Below are 7,107 nucleotides of genomic sequence, written 5' to 3' on the forward strand. Positions count from 1 at the left end.
AACTTGGAAACAATGAAAATGAAAACATGACAGTCTAAAACTTTTGAGATTCACCAAAGGATACAGCCCTAAGAGGAAATTATATTGCAATACAGGCCTACCTCCAGAACCAAGAAAAGTCTCAAATACACAACCTAACCTTATACCTAAACGACCAAGAAAAGGAACAGCCAATAAAGCCTGAAGCCAGCAGAAGAAGGGAAATAAGAAGTAGAGCAGAAATAGGTAATATAAAAACAAACAAACAAATATAAATAGTATGACAGATAAGTGAAATTAAGAGCTGGTTCTTTGAAAGAATTAATAAAATTGATAATATCCTAGCCAGATTTATCAAAAAAGAGAGAGAGAAAGGAATCAAATTAATAAAATCATGAAAGAAAGAGGAAAGATCACAATCAACACCACAGAAATACAAACAGTTGAAAAAGAATATTATGAATAATTATCTGCCAACAATCTGGAAGAAAAGGACAAATAACTAGAAACACACCATCATCAATACTTAAATGGGAAGAAATAGAAAAACTGAGCTGAACCATAACCAATGAAGATACTGAATCAGTAATCAAAAAAATCTCTCAACAAATCCAGAGCCAAATGGTTTCCTAGGGGGATTCTACCAGCTATTTAAAGAAGAGTTAATACCTATTTTTCTCAAAATGTTCCAAAAAGTAGAAATGGAAAGGAAAATTCCAAACTCCTTCTACAAGGCCGCCATTATCTTGATTCCAAAACCAGATAAAGACCTCACTCAAAAGAAGACTTACAGGCCAAGATCCCTGATGAAAATGGATGCAACAATTCTAAATAAGATACTGGCAAATCAAGTCTAACAGTACATTAAAAGAATGATTCACCATAATAAAGTGGGATTTATTTCTGGGCTGCAGGGGTGCTTTGATATTTACAAATCAATCAACATGATATATCATAAAGGTATTTGACAAAATATAGCATTCATTCTTGATAAAAAATCTCAATAAAGTCAGGAGAGATGAGACATACCCCAACATCATAAATGCCATATATGAAAGACCTACTGTAATGTCATCCTCAATGGGGAAAACCTCTCCGTTTTTCTGGAGAAAAATTGAGAGTTTATCCCGTATGATCAGGATCAAGATGAAGATGTCTACTCTTACCATTACTATATAACATAGTAATAGAATTCTTAGCCTCAGCAATCAGGTAACAAAAAGAAATAAAAGGTATCCAAATCAGCAAGGAAGAAGTCAAACTTTCACTCTTTGCTGAAGGTATGATACTCTATGTTGAAAACTCAAAAAACTCCACTGAAAAAATTGCTAGAACTAATACAAGAATTCAGCAAAGTGGCAGGATATAAAGTCAATATATGGAAATCTGTTGCATTCCTATATACCAATAAAGAAGCAGCAGAAAAAGGAATAAAGAAATGGAATCCATTTGCAACTGCATCCCAAACTATAAGATACCTAGAAATAAACACAACCAGAGAGGTAAAATATCTGTACTCTGAAACTTAGAATAAATATGAACGAAATTGAAGAGGATAGAAAGAAATGGAAAAGCATTTCATGCTTATTGATTAGAAGCACAACCATTTTTAAAATTTCTGAAAAACAATCTGAGGGGTTTGAAGTGGCGGGGGGTGGGAGGTCGGGGTACAAGATGGTGGGTATTATAGAGGGCATGGATTGCATGGAGCACTGGGTGAGGTGAAAAAATAATGCTACTGATATGCTGAAAATAAATAAATGCAAAAAAAAATCTTCTTCCAAAAATATATAAATAAATAAATAATAAAATGTCTATACTACTCAAGGAAATCTACACAATCCCTATCACAACATCACCAGCACTTTTCACAGAACTAGGAGAAAAAACAACATTCTAAAATTTGTATGGAACCACAGGAGACCCAAGTGGCCAAAACAGTCCTGAAAAATAAAAATAAAACTGGAGGCATCACAATTACAAATTTCAAGTTCTATTACAAAACTATAATCGCACAGACAGTATGGTACTGGCACAAAAACAGACCCATATATCAATGGAATAGAGTAGAGAACCCATAAATGGACCCTCTACTCTATGGTCAATTAGTTTTGCAAAGTGGGAAAGAGTATTTAATGGAAAAAGACAGTCTGTTCTATGAATGTTGTTGGAAAATAGGACAAAGACAAGCAGAAAAATGAAACTGGACCACAGTCTTACACCTTACACAAAATTAATTTAAAATCAATGGAAGATGCAAATGTGAGACAGGAATCCATCAAAATCCTAGAGGAGAACATAAGCAGCACCCTCTTTGACTTTGGACATAGCAATTTCTATTATGTAGATTACTGGATACAAGGAAAACAAAAGTAAAAATGAACGATCAGACTTCCTCAAGGTAAAAAACTTCTGCAGAGAGAAGGTAAAAATCAACAAAACTAACAAGGAGCTTCAGGAAAGAGAGAAAATATTTTCTTTTTTTTAAATTTAATTTTTATTTTCAGCATAAGTATTCATTATTTTTGCACCACACCCAGTGCTCCATGCAATGCGTGACCTCTATTATACCCACCACCTGGTACCCGGACCTCCCACCCCCGGCCCCTTCAAAACCCTCAGATTGTTTTTCAGAGTCCATAGTCTCACATGATTCACCTCCCCTTCCAATTTACCCCAACACCCATCTCCTCTCTAAATCCCCATGTCCATCATGCTATTTGTTATGCTCCACAAATAAGTGAAGCCATATGATAATTGACTCTCTCTGCTTGACTTATTTCACTCAGCATAATCTCTTCCAGTCCTGTCCATGTTGCTACAAAAGTTGGGTATTCGTCCTTTCTGATGGAGGCATAATACTTCATAGTGTATATGGACCACATCTTCCTTATCCATTCATCTGTTGAAGGGCATCTTGGATCTTTCCACAGTTTGGCGACCGTGGCCATTGCTGCTATAAACATTGGGGTACAGATGGCCCTTCTTTTCACTATATCTGTATCTTTGGGGTAAATACCCAGGAGTGCAATGGCAGGGTCATAGGGAAGTTCTATTTTTAATTACTTGAGGAATCTCCACACTGTTCTCCAAAGAGGCTGCACCAACTTGCATTCCCACCACCAGTGGAAGAGGGTTCCCCTTTCTCCACATCCCCTCCAACACATGTTGTTTCCTGTCTTGCTAATTTTGGCCATTCTAACTGATGTAAGGTGATATCTCAATGTGGTTTTAATTTGAATCTCCCTGATGGCTAGTGATGATGAACATTTTTTCATGTGTCTGATAGCCATTTGTATGTCTTCATTGGAGAAGTGTCTGTACATATCTTCTGCCCATTTTTTGGTATGATTGTCTGTTTTGTGTGTGCTGAGTTTGAGGAGATCATTATAGATCCTGAATATCAACCTTTTGTCTGTACTGTCATTTGCAAATATCTTCTCCCATTCCGTGGGTTGCCTCTTTGTTTTGTTGACTGTTTCCTTTGCTGTGCAGAAGCTTTTGATTTTAATGAAGTCCCAAAAGTTCATCTTCACTTTTGTTTCCTTTGCCTTTGGAGACATATCTTGAAAGAAGTTGCTGTGGTTGATATTGAAGACATTACTATCTCCTCTAGGATTCTGATGAGTTTCTGTCTCACATTGAGGTCTTTTATCCATTTTGAGTTTATCTTTGTGTACGGTGTAAGAGAATGGTCGAGTTTCATTCTTCTACATATAGCTGCCCAGTTTTCCCAGCACCATTAATTGAAGAGACTGTCTTTTTTCCACTGTATATTTTTTCCTGTTTTGTCGAAGATTATTTGACCAAAGAGTTGAGGGTCCATATCTGGACCCTCTACTCTGTTTCACTGGTCTATGTGTCTGTTTTTATGCCAGTACCATGCTGTCTTGGTGATCACAGCTTTGTAGTAAAGCTTGTAATCAGGTAACGTGATGCCCCCAGTTTTGTTTTTGTTTTTCAACATTTCCTTAGCGATTCGGGGTCTCTTCTGATTTCATGAAAATTTTAGGATTATTTGCTCCAGCACTTTGAAGAATACCAGTGGAATTTTGATTGGAACAGCATTAAAAGTATAGATTGCTCTAGGCAGTATAGACATTTTACAATGTTCATTCTTCCGATCCAAGAGCATGAAATGGTCTTCCATCTTTTTGTGTCTTCTTCAATTTCTTTCATGAGTGTTCTGTAGTTCCTCGAGTACAGATCCTTTACCGCTTTGGTTAGGTTTATTCCCAGGTGTCTTACGGTTCTTGGTGCTATAGTAAATGGAATTGATTCTCTAATTTCCCTTTCTGTATTTTCATTGTTAGTGTATAAGAAAGCCACTGATTTCTGTACACTGACTTTGTATCCTGCCACGTTGCTGAATTGTTGTATGAGTTCTAGTAGTTTGGGGGTGGAGTCTTTTAGGTTTTCCATATAAAAAATCATGTCATCTGCAAAGAGAGAGATTTTGACTTCTTCATTACCAATTTGGATACCTTTTATTTCTCTTTGTTGTCTGGTTGCTGTGGCTAGGACTTCTAATACTATGTTGAACAAGAGTGGTGAAAGTGGGCATCCTGGTCGTGTTCCTGATCTCACCGGGAAGGATGCAAGCTTTTTCCCATTGAGGATGATATTTGCTGTGGGTCTTTCATAGATAGTTTTGATGAGGTTCAGGAATGTTCCCTCTATCCCTATACTTTGAAGCATTTTAATCAGGAATGGAGACTGGATTTTGTCAAATGCTTTTTCTGCATCAATTTAGAGCACCATGTGGTTCTTCTGTCTTCTCTTATTAATTTGTTCTATCACATTGATTGATTTGCGAATGTTGAACTATCCCAGTAGCCCAGGGATGAATCCCACCTGGTCATGGTGGATAATCGTTTTAATGTGCTGTTCGATCCTGTTGGCTAGGATCTTGTTGAGAATCTTAGCATCCATATTCATCAGTGATATTGGTCTGAAATTCTTTTTGGTAGGGTCTTTGCCGGGTTTGGGGATCAGGGTAATGCTGGCTTCATAGAAAGAGTCTTCAAGTTATCCTTCTGCTTCAAGTTTTTGAAACAACTTCAGGAGAAGAGGTGTTATTTCTTCTTGGAAAGTTTGGTAGAATTCCCCAGGGAGCCCATCAGGTCCTGGGCTCTTGTTTTTTGGGAGGATTTTGATCACCACTTCAATCGTGTTACTAGATATTGGTCTATTTAGGTTGTCATTTTTTCCTGGTTCAATTTTGGGAGTTTATAGAATTCCAGGAATGCATCCATTTCATCTTGCTTGCTTAGCTTATTGGCATATAACTCTTGATAATAACTTCTGATGATTGTTTCTGCTTCTTTGGTGTTCGTTGTGATCTCTCCCTTTTCATTCATAAGTTTATGTATTTGAGCTTTTTCTCTTTTCTTTTGGATTAGTGTGGCCAATGGTTTATCAATCTTATTGATTATTCCAAAAACCTGCTTCTAGTTTCATTGATACGTTGTACTGTATCTCTGTTTTCTACCTCATCCATCTCAGCTCTAATCTTGATTATTTCCCTTCTTATGTGTGGAGTTGTTTTGATTTGTTGCTGATTCTCCAGTTCTTTAAGGTGTAGAGACAGCTTCTGTGTTCTGGATTTTCCAATTTTTTTTTGAGGGAGGTTTGGATGGTTATGTATTTCCCCCTTAGGACCGCCTTTGCTGTATCCCATAGATTTTGGACCGAAGTGTCTTCATTGTCATTGGTTTCCATGAATTGTTTCAGTTCTTCCTTGATCTCCTGGTTGATTCAAGCATTCTTAAGCAAGGTGGTCTTTAGCTTCCAGGTGTTTGAGTTCCTTTGGAACTGTGATTGAGCTCCAGTTTCAAACCATTGTGATCTGCCAATGTGCAGGAAATAATGTTAGTCTTTTGGTACCGGTTGAGTCCCGATTTGTGACCCAGTATGTGGTCTATTCTTGAGAAGGTTCCATGTGCACTTGAGAAGAATGAGTATTGTGTTGTTTTAGGGTGGAATGTTCTGTATATATCTATGAGGTCCATCTGGTCCAATGTATCATTCAATGCTATTGTTTCTTTATTGATTTTCTGCTTCAATGATCTATTTCTGAGAGAGGCATGTTAAGATCTCTAACGATTAGGGTATTCTTATTAATCTGACTCTTTATCTTAATTAACAATTTTCTTAAGTAATTGGCTGCTCCCATATTCGGGGCATAGATATTTACAATTGTTAGATCATCTTGGTGGATAGTTCCTTTAAGAATGATGTAGTGTCCTTCTGGATCTCTGACTACAGTCTTTAGTTTAAAATCGAATTTGTCTGATATGAGAATCGCTACCCCAGCCTTCTTTTGAGGTCCATTGGCATGAAAGATGCTTCTCCATTCCTTCACTTTCAGTCTGGGTGTATCTTTAGGTTCAAAATGGGTCTCTTGTAGACAACATATGGATGGGTCCTGTCGTTTCATCCAGTCTGCAACCCTGTGCCTTTTTATGGGCTCATTTAGGCCATCCACATTGAGGGTGATTATTGATAGATACGTTTTTATTGACATTGTTTTACCTATGAAGTCTTTCTTTCTGTAGATTGTCTCTATATTTATGTTCAATGCTATTCTTGGGCTTTTTCCTCCTTTAAAGAAGCCCCCTTAATATTTCCTGCAGTATTGGCTTGGTGGTTGCATAGTCCTTTAAGCCTTGCCGGTCTTGGAAACTCTTTATCTCTCCATCCCTTTTGAATGTCAGTCTTGCTGGATAAAGTATTCTTGGCTGCATGTTCTTCTCATTAAGTGTCCTGAATATATCTTGCCAGGTCTTGTGGACAGGTCTAACGTTATTCTGATGGGCTTTCCTCTGTACGTAAGGATCTTCTTTGTCCTAGCTGCTTTCATTATAATTCTTCATTCTCACTATTAGGTGTCTCGAGGACTTTCAAGAATCTGTAATCTTAGGGGGAAATCTTTCAGGCTCTAGTACATGAAGGCTGGTTCCATTCACAACATTTGGAAAATTTTCATGAAGAACTTGTTCCACTATACCTTCTAGACTTCTTTCTTTCTCCTATCCTTCAGGGATTCCAATAATTCTGACATTGGAACGTTTTATGGCATCATTTATTTCCCTGATTCTGTTTTTGTGGCTTCTAAGCTGTTTGTTC

Source organism: Mustela nigripes, chromosome 3 (assembly GCF_022355385.1).
Source record: "Mustela nigripes isolate SB6536 chromosome 3, MUSNIG.SB6536, whole genome shotgun sequence".
NCBI lineage: Eukaryota > Metazoa > Chordata > Mammalia > Carnivora > Mustelidae > Mustela > Mustela nigripes.